Source organism: Mesocricetus auratus, unplaced genomic scaffold (assembly GCF_017639785.1).
Source record: "Mesocricetus auratus isolate SY011 unplaced genomic scaffold, BCM_Maur_2.0 Super-Scaffold_100008, whole genome shotgun sequence".
In the NCBI taxonomy this organism is placed as follows: domain Eukaryota; kingdom Metazoa; phylum Chordata; class Mammalia; order Rodentia; family Cricetidae; genus Mesocricetus; species Mesocricetus auratus.
In genome coordinates this window covers 88480158-88494700 of record NW_024429192.1, presented here as the reverse complement: position 1 = coordinate 88494700, position 14543 = coordinate 88480158, and the positions used below count along the sequence as shown (strand labels likewise).

The 14543-nt window shown below is 41.7% G+C and overlaps 1 protein-coding gene across 3 annotated transcripts in view; it reads left to right on the top strand.

The window, feature by feature from the left end:
• The window catches only part of Stard13 (StAR related lipid transfer domain containing 13), a 381417-nt gene that overhangs the window by 176873 nt on the left and 190001 nt on the right, over nt 1-14543 (top strand). The window lies entirely within an intron of this gene.

Below are 14543 nucleotides of genomic sequence, written 5' to 3'. Positions count from 1 at the left end.
TTACGGGACATGCTGCCAAAACCGTGTCCTAGACTCTGAGAAAATATGGAGACTGGCTGAGACATTCTGTTACCACAGTTGGACTTAAAAACCATAACAAAAAGAACCTGAAAATCGGCTGCTTCTCCCCTCCTGGACTAGCAAGGAGAACCCTCTGCGCCTAACCAAGCTTGTCCCCAAATCACTCCACTATGATGGTTAGTATATGAGCTCACAGAGGTTTGAAACAAATCAGTAGTCACACTGATTGCTTGCTTGTTGGAGCCTGTAGGTTTTCACCTCACCGTCATTGGAGCAAGGGCAGTTGTAAACTCTACATGAACTACCATTTCTTCCAGGTAGGTGAGTGACAGGTCCCCCAGTTCTTCAGTCAGTCAGCCACAGCCAGTGACAATTCTCTGTGCCTACAGCGTCACTGAATTCTTTAAGGCCAAAGCACACCCATTACCCTCTGGCATTCCTCAGCACTTAGAGCTACTTTTCAAATGTTAATGACCAAGGAAAAGCCCTAAGACTTGTCTAAGGCTTCCTTCTCCTTCACATTGGAAGCCATCAATGTTTGACTCTCTTACACTGGCATAACAATATTTAGGTAACTTGTATGTTAATTGCTACCAAAGTCTTTTATTCTTTTTTTTTCAATAGTCCCCTTTTAAATTATGTCTCTGAGCCACAGGAAGTTAAACTGCTGCCAAGAATATACTAACTTAAAACCCTGAAAAGCCTCAGCTGTGTAAGAAACCATACTCCCACCGAGTTTCCTTGGTTTCTTGTTAAGACAGGTTCTGTCACATGACGCAAATACAGATTGGGACTTCAGTGCAAAGCTGGATGGAGAATAAAGCATGGTCCATTAAGTGTTCCTTATTAAAATCTAACCTTGTGCCATGACGTCGCAAGGACCGGATGGCCCTAGCTGATCTTTTCATGTTTCTGCTATCTTTTCGTACTGTCACTTCTGCATGAAGAACAGGCTACGCTGCTCACAGGATTTTGTCATTGTTACCGCTGCGGGGACCGCACTGAATTGTGTTTAATATTAACAGTAACAAAAAAACTAAGTCAAATGACAGAATCAAAAGGGTTGATCACTACCTTCAGCATTTCAGAGCCATTACCCAAGCCCCTCTCTGGCACTCTCGCCCACTCAGATGCCCAAAGGTGTGCAGTGGGAGCGAGAACCACTGACTTATGTTAAGTTTTCCATGATAATTTATGAAATGTGGAGCCCAATACAGGACTATTCAAAATGAGCAGACCTAACCTAAAACTTAAAGTCTGAAATACTCGAGGCTCTGAATTTAAACAAAAAATGTGGACAGGAGGCCACATGTGATGCACTGTAGTCAAATGTGGGTGCTCCACAGCTTCCTCAGCACCCCTGAAGGATGGGGGATTCTGGAGCTCCTCCATCTGTGATACACACACTTTTATCCAGCATGAAATTATTAAGAATATTATATAAAGTTCTATTTAGGTTACATGTGTAGGGTATGTAGGAAGCATGGATGAATTTTATGTTTAGACTCCAGCCCCATCCCTAAGACATCTCATTGTATATATGATAATATATTTCAAAATCTGAAAAAACAAAAACAAAAAAACCCAAACACTGCCATTCCCAAGCATTTTGGCTGAACGATGCTCAAACTGTATTGTAAGCACCTAAGCCAAGTGAGGTGAGTGTGACCGAAACACAACATACAAAGTGAGCCAGTGCCTGAAGAATAATGGAAAAGATGGGAAAAGCAAGTCAGTGAGAGAAGATGATGGCAGACTTGTGGCCAGGATGAAGTCAGAATCTTAAGGTGGGTTTGCTACCAGGGAAAGAAGTTTGGCTTTGAGTCTAAAATGGACTCTTTACAGAGGGGTAAGACCAAATATGTTGCCATCAAAACTGGTGCAGTTGAGGCATAAACAGGCATGGACAAGAGTAATGGTGGTGGAAAACCACAGATGATTGGAAATAAGTGGTAGAAAGGGACATAAGTGAGATGCCTCACAAGCAGAGACATCGCCTTGACCAGCTAGTTGTTGGAGAAAAGGAAGGCGGGGACTGGTAGGGTTGGGGAGGAACAGGTAATGGAGGGAGATGCTGTTGGCAGGTTTGCATGAAGGGAGGAAGAATGAAGAGCTCTTTATCACGTGTCAGCCTATTGCATGCAAAAGCCAAAGAGTTGGCTTACAAGTACAGCTTTGAGATGAAAAACAGAGCTAAAGAAATAGGGATTAGAGCCACCAACATCAACTACTCCAAAAGACTGTGGAAATGGGCGGGGCTGCTTAGAAAGAGGATATAAATACGACAGGTGTTGTGGAATAGTACTTTAACTAGGCAGAGATGTCTTACATTTATTTATGCTTCAGAATACTCCTTTGACTGTGTAAAGGTGTTTTACATTTGCTTGTGCTGCATTAGTTTAATTATGTAAAGATGTGCTGGCTGCCTTTGTTTCACCTTGCCTGCCTAAGCCATCTATCTGATAGGTCTAATAACAAGCTGATTGACCGATAGCTAGGCAGGAGAGGGAGAGGCGTGACAATAAGTAGGAGAAGAAATCTAGGCTTGAGGAAGAAGGAGGAGAGAAGGAAGAGAAAGAGACGGACACACCCAGGCTCAGAAACCAGGCCACCTCCAGCCAGACATGAGAGGCAGAGAAGGAAAGATACCCACCCCCCAGGTAAAAAGTAGATAAAGAGAAAAAGGTGAAGTTCTAAGAACTAATACGAAATGAGCATAAACTAAGGCTGAGCATTCATAACTAATTTTAAGTCTCTATGTCATGATTTGGGAGCTGCTTGATGGCTCTAAAGGGAGGGGTTGTTCTAGGACTTTCCTTATTTAGACCATAGCAGTTTCACTTGAATATATATGAGCTCTACATTCTTAGGAGCACTAGAACATTAGCAATATTGTCCCAAACTCTTCATTCCTCAGCAAGATATTCATAGTATATTGAATACTCTTATATAAGACAAACAGTCCTTTGGCACTAGAATCATTGATAAATTTAATAATAATAATGATAATTTCATCATTTCTGAAGTGCCTTTAAATTTAAATTTGATATATTTTAAAAAATATCAAGAGGAATGAATAACCCCACACTTACTAAAAGAAAAACATAGGAATACAAGAACAAGTGGTCTTAGCCAAGAGTCAGCTGTGGTTGCTGCAACTTGTTGGGCCCTTCTATAAAGCAGGTCAGAGTTTTCTGCTGGATAGGAATAGTCTAATAAAACAAAGTTCAGCAGGGAAACTTTCACATATTAACCTTTTTCAGCACTGCATCCAATAACTGAAATCATTAGTTATACTTTACCCACAAATATGTTGGTTGAAATGAAATTTCGGAAAGGAAAACAGGCAACCACCAACCTACAGTTTTAAGTTTGTAAGGGGATTAGCTTAAACTTGGCCTAGCCTATTTGCAAAACTGAGGCTAGCCCTTAGGGAACAGTGTCCTCCTGCACCTGGAACAGAGAAAGATCATGTTAATTGCTCATCATTCCTCTGAAGAAGAAACAGGACCCTGCTAATTGTCTGAGGCTCCTCCAAAGACCCTCTGACATGCCCTGTGGTGTGGACATGTGTGGACTGCCAGTGATCATGTAGCCTTCTCCTTTGTGCTTTTTAAAAGTTTATGTCAAGCACGAAGCTTATCAAGAAAAATTTACCTGGTAACCCTGTGGTTTTCTGGGGATTTGTCCACTAGGATATTTCTGTTTTGCATTTGATATTACAAAAATAAAAATAAAAGTGGTTCAGAAAGTAGCACTGAACTCTTCAGGATTATTTAGTCGGTGAAGCTGAAGGACAAACACTTGCATCACTTTTGCTGGCAGTCGGTAAGTATTTATTGAGCCATGAAGGAATATTCTTGTCAAAGCACAGAGGGGCAGATTTACAGGATATGAACCCCATCCTATGGTTGTCTCCTTGCAAGGCACATAAATTGTATTATGCTGCTCAAATCACTTACCTCATATTTTTGGCCTGAAGTGGAGTGAGCTTCCAGAAACTGCAGAGAACGGTATGAACAGTGTAACAACTGTACAGTATCACATCTGCAAACACACTGTGCTAAACTGGCCCAGGCTCTCAGGCCAAATCTTTCCTTAGTCACATTTGTAGCCATGATAAAAACTCCAGAACAGCATGGCTCTGTGCTGCGATTATTTTTCACAACAGACTATCATAGCATAGGGAATTTTTTGAATGTTCCTTTTTCTTTCTGCATGAAATTAAATGATTAAGGACAACCAGAGCAGTGATTCTCAACCTGTGAGTTGTGACCCCTTGGGGGTCTAACAACCTTTCATAGGGGGTTGCCTAAGATCATTGGAAAATGCAAGTATTTACATTACAATTCACAATAGCAGCAAAATTACAGTTTTGAAGAAGCGCTGGAGGTCACCATAACATGAGGAACTGCATTAAAGGGTCTTGGCATTAGCAAGGTTGAGAACCATTGAACTAGAAGACCCTATAAGAAACAAGTACATTTACTAATAATGGTATTAAATTGGAGAGTCTTTATATGTCTCAGCCTAACTCTAGAAAAAGTAGAAACATTTTCATTTCAATTTTCATCATTAGAACAACAACCACAACAACCTCAAAATACAAATATATGATCTCACCTGGAAAATGTAGCAAGGCTAAATTATACTGTTATCCCTTCATGGGAATGTATGGGTCATCACAATAACACAGGAACATGGAGACATAATGCTCCCCTCCCTTCCCAGATATAAAGATTATTGATCACAGAAATCTTGCAAAACACTGACAGACATCACATATTTCCTAGCCACAAGGAGTTGTCTTCCTGGCCTTGGGATTTACGGCATCTTTTTGTGGGAGGCAACAGAACATTACGTAAGCAACAGAAAATGAGGAACAGTGTGAAAATATGTTTAAAGAGGATCATTTTAATATTTCAAGTAGGTCTCATAGGCTGTCTTATTCTTTCTGAAAGCAAAAAGGAGGTTTTCTTGTAGTGGGACTTTTCTTTGGGCCATCAGTTCACAAATAATGACACAGAGACTTATTGTTAATTATGAAAGCTCAGCCTTAGCTTAGGCTTGACCCACTAACTCTTATAACTTAAATTAGCCAGTTTAGTGTAATCTATGTTCTGTGGTATGACTTATTACCCCATATTCTATACTGTGCATGCTGCTTCCTCCAAGTCTGGCTGACAACTTCTTCCCAGAGTCCTCTCTGTCACCAGAAGTCCCACCTAACCTCTTCCTGCCTAGCTATTGGCCATTCAGCTCTTTATTCAACCAATCACGGTGACACTTCTTCACACAATGCAAAGGAATATTCTGCAACATTTCCTAGTGATGTAGGAAATCAAAAACAATAGTGATGTAGGAAACTAACTCTTATCTCTCCAGAGCAGAACCATAGATACTGAAGAGGGATCAAAGCTTTTTGGGTCATCATATGTAAAATCACAGCTGTGTAGTGGACAGTCAATGTGTGACATCTGCATTATTCAGTTATAAGAGGACAGGAATATTTGTCATAGCTATGGCTAAAGCACTGGGAATGGTGATTGTCCCCAGTGTGTATTCTTTGACTCTTTACTCATAAAACCGCAAAACTCAGTGTGGAGTTGGTGGTGTTGGTGTGTGGTGGGAAAACCTGGGCATGGTACCATACTCTAGAAGCTGGTAGATCTGAGACTACCTGAGTTTGAATCTTAACTTTTCTACTGAAGCTTCAGGTTTGGGGTCAAATTTTACCTTGGTGTTCTTAAGTTTCCTTGTACTAAAAAGGGTGACTAAGCGTAGTGCACGCGTCTATGCTGTTATGAGAACAGGCTGAGTTATCTATGAAAAAACATCAGTTCATGTTAGTCCCCTAACAAACTCTACAGAAGCGTTAATTTAGGAAAGGTGTATCAGAGATATGAAGCACCAGAGACTTGAGATCTCAGTGATAAAAAGGTTCTTTTGTCACTAACCGTAAGACACCTAGTTCTTTCAATTCTGGGTTCATCTGCTTGTCCCTGTTTGCTTGGTTCCCACTAGGAGTTCCCAAGGGCTAGGACCTTAGTCTTGCTTTCCTGTTCTGACAGAGATGCAGTCAACTGCTGAACATGTTGTTAGCATGAATGACAGTGTCCTTATCAAGTCCATTCACATTTTAATGTGTTCATTGATTGTTCTAATATTTTATCTTTTTGAGACATGATCAATTATAAATTATTAAAAAAATCACCGCTGACTTCGGAATTATGCAGCCAAGAGTCATCCACAGACCCTTAGTCTAGCTGGAATTTGATGAAAATCTGCTTAAAATGAGGGAGACAATGAACTAGATAATTTCTAAGGGCCCATTTAGCTTTTCATTGAAGCTATATGAGACTGAAGGGCTAAATAAACTTCATAGAGTTAGTCCCTCTTCCGTAGGAATTCCGTGGGATGGTGCAATAGAGAGAGACTAGGTCTGCCCGTGAACATCTCTCCCATGCAGGTTTGGTCTCTCAGTATACAGCAGTGTCTCACAGCAAGTTCTAGAATTGGAACTACATCTGCTAGAATGGGAGAATCAAGAAGGAAAAAGGAGAGAATGTGCCCAAGCCTAGGGCCTGCCAGCACCCCTAGAGTCTGTACAACCAACGACAGGGCCAAGGCACCTGCTGCCAAGTCTGAGAACCTGTGTTCAGTCCCCAGCACCCACATAGTGGAAGGAGAGAACCCATTCCTGAAAACTATTCTCTGATCCCTGCATGCCTGTGCCCACAGGCCCTGTACTGCAATCACACAGGGCTGCTTAGCTTTAGGAGACTGACTCTTATACAGAAACCTGTAATCCCACCCCATCCCCCAACACACACACACACACACACACACACACACACACACACACACACAGAAAGAGAGAGAGACAGAGACAGAGACAGAGTGTTACCACCACCACTCAGGACTCAGGTCAGTGTTCTGGTGTTAACATTTTGAAACTCTTAAAAATAGCTAACCTCCCATTTTAATTTTGCACAAGGCCCTACATGATAAATAGTCATGCACTTGGTAGACCCTGAGCCCTTGAAGAATCAGGTTTTGCTTTGTAAGTTCACCTCTAAAAGGTTATTTGTTCCATTTTATTGTTTGCTGGGTCTAACACCATCATGAGGAAATGAGGCACTGATGTTGCCCTTGATTGTCACAGTTATAATGACTATATTTTATTTATTACATACATTGAAGCAAATATTTTAATTTCCATTTTTAAAGTATGAGGCTCAAAGTATGTCAGGAAATTGGGACAAGACTCGATCAGATCACTTTCAGATACCTGTTTTGAAACTTCTTAATTAAGCTGTTTCTTGATTAAATATTTGCTTATTTTATAATGTCCATAACAGATTAGCTCATTACATCTCTTCTATTTAAACCATTAAAGCTATTTCCTGTGCAACTTTCACTTGTGATGCTCACCCAGAAAAGGAAACTAGCCTCAATCATAAAGCCTCTCATTTATCACCAGAGGTTTTCTGGATCTCTCTGCCAACATTTCATTTTGTCATAATGCCCTTCTATTTGTCTCTGGAAGAAGAGCCAATGTGGATGGAGTCTAATCTCCCACATTGCATAGGTCAGATTTTCCTTTGCCACCAGCAGCTATACCTAGAACTCCTTGTTTGCCAATCTAGAAAATATAATGATTTCTAGCCAGTTCAGAAGATAAAGTGCATGGGGCTGGAGAGAAGGCTCAGTGGTTAAGAGTACTGACTGCTCTTGCAGAAGACCCAGCTTCAGCTCCCAGCACCCACTTGGTAACTCATAGCTGTTCATAATTCCATTTTCAGGCTATCTGATGCCCTCTTCTGGCATTTGCTGGCATCTGCGGGAACATGGTGCATGTACACACATGCAGGCAAAAACATACACATAAAATAAAAATTAGCATATCTTCTAAAATAAGGACATTACCGTTTTTCTTGCCCTGAATCATCTAAGGACATATTTAAATATCTCTGAATTGTCACACAAATAAGCGGTCAGATCTAACCAGCTGACTGTAGACTTTGCCAGAAAGCTGACCTGCCTAGCAACAGGATCCTGGCCCTCAGGTGGGCACAGTGTGATCCATGAATAGGCGCTAATGACAGTGGTTTTTGTGTATCTAGTTCTGAACACAAGGGAAGTATGAGGCGTGTGGCTGCTTCACAGAAAATCTCTAGCGAGTTTTACATTCCAGACGAGGGATACTAAGTCTGTAGTAAATTAGACAGTCATAGCACCATCGTCAGCATTGGGAATTTAAACCACTGACCGCTGTTGGAAGGTCTCCCAGAGTAATGCTTGATCTAATGATCTACTTTCATAGCTGTGTCTGTCTCTAGGCTCACACTGTTCCCTGACACACGCCAGCTGCCCCAGCTTTGTGCCAGGGATATGGAAGCTACGCATTGTATTCTCCACCAGTGAAACGTCGGTGATATCACTCTATTAACAGCTACCTTGCAGTGTGTCCTACTGAATGCCACATGCTATGCTAAATACTTCCCTTCTTTTCTTATTTAATGCCTAGACATCCTGGTAGGAACCACCAGGGCACCTCTGAGCACACACAGAATTGTACTGCCTTTCAGAAAAAGGCATCCTCATAGGTTGATGATATAGACAGAGGAGGACTTCTGCTGAGAAAATGCAAACGCTAGGCATTGACTCAGTGAATACAATCTTACCCTGGGCAGTTTCAGCCTCATGACACCCATAAATACTCTGTGTGGGTACCCCCTGTGGCATGTTCTGCTGCCTTTCTCACTTCGAAGTGTAGAAGCCAAGACCTGGAGGGGTCCAGTGACTTGCTCAACACTAGTGTGACTCAGGTTACCAAGACCCAAACCCTGCTCTTAGTCTCCGGCACTGAGAGAGTTTTGACATTTCGTAGGTGTCCTAGAGACAAGGGTAACTTCCAGAGCACAGCTACTTCAAGACAACCCAGATTGTAACTGAGGGAGTTGGTTATGGCACTCAGGCACCTTTGCATTTCTATAGTAACAATGATGATGACCTTGAACACTTGTGTAGTGCTGTGCATCTCCATGTCTGTTCATTACTAGAACAGTAACTTTAAATCGACAGGTTCCCACAAAGATTCTCTGGGGGAGGAGGCCACGTGGCCAAAATGCTCTCTGTTACATTAATTGTATGGTAGAAGAAAAGAAAAACCATATGACGCCTGAGAGTCCCATGCCCAGATTATGGCAGAGGGAATTTAAATTCAGCTTCTACCCTCTGCTTGTTCTCTGGTCACCAATGCACATGTCAGCGCACGCTATGCAGTTCAGTCAGTTGCTGTTTAGTGAACTCAAAGCTCCCAAACCAGGCAACACATCAGAGCTGTCAGTAGGGCTTCGTGAAATCCAGGCCACGTCCTCATCAGATCTGTTGCGTGTTTGGGGATGGGGTGTGGGGAGAAGGAGGTTGTATGTGTTTTTTTTAAACAATTTGTCCAGGTGATTTAATTCCCTTTGTATAGAGACTGCCTGGTGTCGACCTCCCACTGAAAGGGACTGGATTGGTAGAGCCATGGTCATGGTCACCTCAGGTCCTTTGCCTATACTGTCTTCAAGGCCTAATAACTGACATCGCTTGTGATAGATTCACTCGTGTCCTTGTACCAACATTTGCTCCCCGTTCCTGAGGGCCTCCTACCTACCTTCCTCTCTTGGTGCCAGAAGGCCCAGCTGCAGGAGGTTTTAACATAACTCAGCTCAGTGCTTTTCTGCATGTCATCCATTATCCCAGTTTGCTTTTTATTGCTGTGATAACACACTGATCAAAAACAACTTGGGGAGGGCAGGGGGAGGCAAAGGTTCATTTGGCTTACATGTCCTGATCACAGTCTGTCACTCATGGATGTCAGGACCGGAGTTCAAGGCAGGATCCTGGAGGTAGGAACTGAAACAGAGGCCATGGAGGAACACCAGTTTGTGCCCTGTGTCTTACGCAACCTGCTGTCTTACGCAACCCAGAATCATGTACCTAGTGGTGACACTGACCACGGTGCTCTGGGAACTCCCACCAATCACCAAGAAAATGCCCCTACAGACTCGCCTATAGGCCAATCTGATGGAGGCGTTTTTCTCAACTGAGGTTCCCTCTTTCCAGATGACCCTCGCTGAGTCAAGCAGGAATAAACTACTAAGCAGCATGTCTGTCTGCTGTCCGTTTTAAAGATGGAATAAGGGGAGGAACATGACAATAACAGTTGATTGTACAGATCCAAGTCCCCTCTGCAAGCATTCCTGGACTCTCCCTTGCCTTATCTGCATATTTCACTCTGGTCTATGTCTTACTAGCAAGGATTTGTTACACAGTAGGGACACTTTGTGTTTCCTTTTAATGTGCAGTCCTCACAGCAAAGTCATCCAATTGCTGAAGGGCTGTAAGAATGCCCATATACACTGCCCAGCCAGCTTCTAAAGGTCAGTTGATATGCTGGGCGATACAATATTTATTTATTTGAGTCCTTTAATATTTCAAGGGGGATTCCAGCCAAAGAAAAACATCCTGTCTTCGTCTTTTTTTGTACTCAAAGAACGACCAAACATTAAGATCACAAAAGCCTTATAAATTTATCTTGACTGAGCCATTCTTCCTAGAACAACAACTGAACCTGAGGAAGTTTAAGTTAACCCCTTCCTGTCACCAACCAACAGCTCTGACATTGCAGCCACACTCTATATCACACCAACTGACTCTTGTTTCTGAAGTCTGTCAATTAGAGTACAGTGCCTTTGAGAGAAAGGTACCATCTTAGCATCAGGAGTAGAACCTTTGCTGTGATGCCAATTTTACAAGGGTTTGTTGGTAAACTAACTCTTATTCATTCCTGGGTAAAGGGAAGGCTGATGGCTGATGGATATTAAAGGCATCTGCTGCCTCCCTCCTAGATGCTGAGTAACACTTGGTGGCCCCAACCTTAGTTTGCTATGATGCCACCCTGGAGTGTTTGACATACTTGTTGGCTTTATAGATTTATGCAAGATAACATTTTGTTATTTTCTAACCTTCTAGAATGCTATAGGGGCTTTAAATCGTATAACTAAAGGAAACAAAGACTAGTGTTATTGTATGTGTTGTTTGACACTATTCCTGGGGAGACAAAGACAAACATCTAGTTGCCCTAGATAAGGAAGCAATGACAGATCAAAGTGCTGATATCACCAACGTCCAACTTGATGGAATGAGTTTTACTGAGGTTACTTAAAGAAGTGTGGGTGAGAGGTTACTTATAGACTTAAGGCATTCCCACCAAAGCCCGCTCTCAAATGAGTGATGGTCCATAAAACCTGAAGCAGTTCAAAGGAATGGGGGCTATATTTCCCAGGCGGCTAGGGATATCTGAGCCACTTCCAAGCAGCTGGTCTAGTCTCTGGCTTCCAGGTAACTCAGTTCCTCTGGGATTATCTTTCAAAAGTCTTTACTACTTATATAAACTTGGGTAGGGAGGAGCTTAATAAATCTGTTCAGTTTCAGGGACTTCCTGAAGCTTTTGGGTTGTTTACTACTCCAGTCGGAATGTTTCACCTTGCTTTAGAACATCCAGTGTCTTTAGGATCTTTGCCTTGGGGATGGAAGGTTTTATCTTTGGAGGAAATTGTTATGCATCAGGTCAAGGTGAAGAAAATGGACAAGTTGAAGTTGACATTTAATTAAACATCTCATTTATCTTCCATCTAAGATACAAATGGTTCTTGGGGACCATTTTCAGGTATGATAATGGAACTAGAGAAAGCAACAAAGCTTTAAAAAAGATCCCCAAGCCATAACTTTATTTTCAGGATACATCAAGATTCTCATTCACTTAATTTATTTGCAAATATTTATTAGCACCTAGCAGGGAAACACTCCCTTAGCTTTTGGTGATTTGGTATTGAACACAGCAGACAAAATCAATGCCTTTACATGTCTTCTGTTTGACTGGTAGAGACAGAAAATAATAAACACATTATTGTGAAGGGAAAAATGCCAAGGAATTGGAAATTGGAGTGTTGCTGATTTGAATCTAATGATTGGAATTCCTGGTTTTGACAGTTAAACTCCTGGTATCTTTGGCAGTTTGGGTGAATAAACAGAACCATAGACTGTGTATTAAGATGGAAAGAAAAGACAATAGAAGCCAAGAGTATAAGCAAGAGACTTTAGGGGCTTCTGAGAAATATCAACTTTATTTTATATCTCAGTTACACACAAAATATTTGGTTACTGGTATTAAGGCCTAGGATTTGATGAAGGAGAAAAAAATGATGACTGATCCTCTGTTACCCAAACAAGAGAAATTTTTTTAGCTCATTCACTTGGAAACGTGTTAAGCGGAACTAACTAAACAATTTGTCAGATATCCAATTGAAAAATTCCCCCCAATAGTCGTGCTTAAATGGAACTGAACTAGTGAATGAATATTTTACACCAGATTATCTGCTGCACTTTGCAATGAGAATAAAAGCATGAAAAAGACACATGGTCTGAGCCTCAAGGACAGGTATAGCGGTCCCAGGATGAGAAAGCTATTGAGGATGAAGGAGATTTGGGGGGGGTGAAGGGGCTTAAAATCACATTCTGTGAAGGAAGGACAGGGTGCAGGCAAAGAAAGGTGAGAAGCTGCATCGTAATCCATCCATATTGCCGAAACTCAGGTTCAAGCAGGGGAGTAAGCTGGGAGGGAGAGGCAGGCCAACCATGGGTCTGGCCCTTATATTTTGCCTTCTGTTCACAGCAGATAGTCTGCACCTTCTTTAGTAAATTTAGATCATGGGTGTTAGCTTTTTGATGGTGGGATGATGACACACCATCCATAGAAATCACTCCACAAGGTTTGGATTTGGCTCTTTTTCTGAGCTATGTAGTCGGAATCTGGGATGCTGAGATGCTGAGATGCTAGCAGCAGGAGCTGGAGCTCCCCGGCACACACCACTGTGGGTGTGGAAAACAACCCATCCTTGACAACAGATAACGTCAGTGTTGTTGGGTTTCCTTTGTTTGTTTGTTTTGCATATTGGTAGTTGGTATTTTCCCACCCAACATTTCTTTTTGAAACAACTGTCACTGTGTGTGCATGAAATGGCCCACACTTCATTATAAGACAGATTTCATGTCTGATGACTGTGCCCAAGCATAGGCTGATGTGTCTGTTCTCAGCACTTTTAAGGGATCCTTGACACAAGCATGACATTTGACAGGGGGGTGTATTACACGCATTTTAACTCATAGTATCTTCACATCCTGACAGGTCATTTGGACATAGCCCTGTGTTCTCAACAAGTCAAGTTATATCTACATGTAAACATGTGATTTTTTTTTATTCTGCTATAAGCATCACAAGTCCCTGTTAATTTTTGTATCTATGCTTTTATAAAAATGTGTGTTTTGTCTAAATGTATGTATCCCTGAGGAGGCCAGAAAAGGGTAGTAGTTCCCATGAAACTGAAGTTACACATGGTTGTGAGTCATCATGTAGGTGCTGGGAGTTGAACCTGGGTCCTTTGCAAGAGCAACCAGTGCTCTTACCCACCGGGCCATCTCTCCAGGCTTATATCTAGAGTTTCAAAGTGACTTTGTTCTATAATTTTGTTCAAGAACTATTCTTTCATGGATGAAGAATTATTTTTATATTTATCTACAAAGAACATGAGGTCCTCCATGACTTGGAACAATGGCTTTTGCTGAATTAGCATCCACACAGGGTTTCCCAGGGAGTTCCCTTCACTGCAGGCCGAGGTACAGTTGTTTGGATTTGTGGGGTTGAAGTTAAAGTAGGTGTCACGTATTCACACCCCATGTTGCAGCAGCTTCATGACAAGTTTACCATGAACTTAATATTACTTCTTAATCGACTTTTTAGAAAACTTTTGGTCAATAGTTACTTTTAAAAGTTTTCTTATTGAAAAAGTGATCTGAACAATGCCTTGGAAGCTGCATGTATTAATTTGCAAACATTTCTTGATACTCTGTACAAGTCCTGGGGGGGAAAAAAACAAAACAAAACCAAAAAAGCCCAAATAAGATAACACACGTTTTTTTTCAAAGGGTTGGTAACTGTTAATGGAGTTTTAAATTTATTATAAAAAGCTTTATAATCTTATGACTTTGTTATATTCCTGGTGATGGTTTAACTTTCTTTTCGTTCTTTGATTATGCATTAGTTCAACTTCTCATAGAAAGCCGAATTAACGCTTGCAACATAAGTAGAGGGGAAGGGAAGGAAGCCAGAGGAAAAGTCCTAATCCATGATGCACAAGTCCGTACTGAACTGAGCAGCTGCATCGTAACACTGACTCTTTGTGTTCACATGGAATTGCTCTCTGGAGTCCTCAGACATCCATGGTCGCCCGAGGGCTCCTCAGATGTCATCAGGGCAACAACAAAGTGCCACACATGAAGTAGCTGCTCTGTGGTGTTCTTGCTGAGAAGCACTGAGTTGGATGACTGCATCGCAAACTCTGCATGTGAAAGGCAATAGCAGGAAACAAGTACTAACAACATGGAGCTTGATCCCACCCCCACTGCTAATC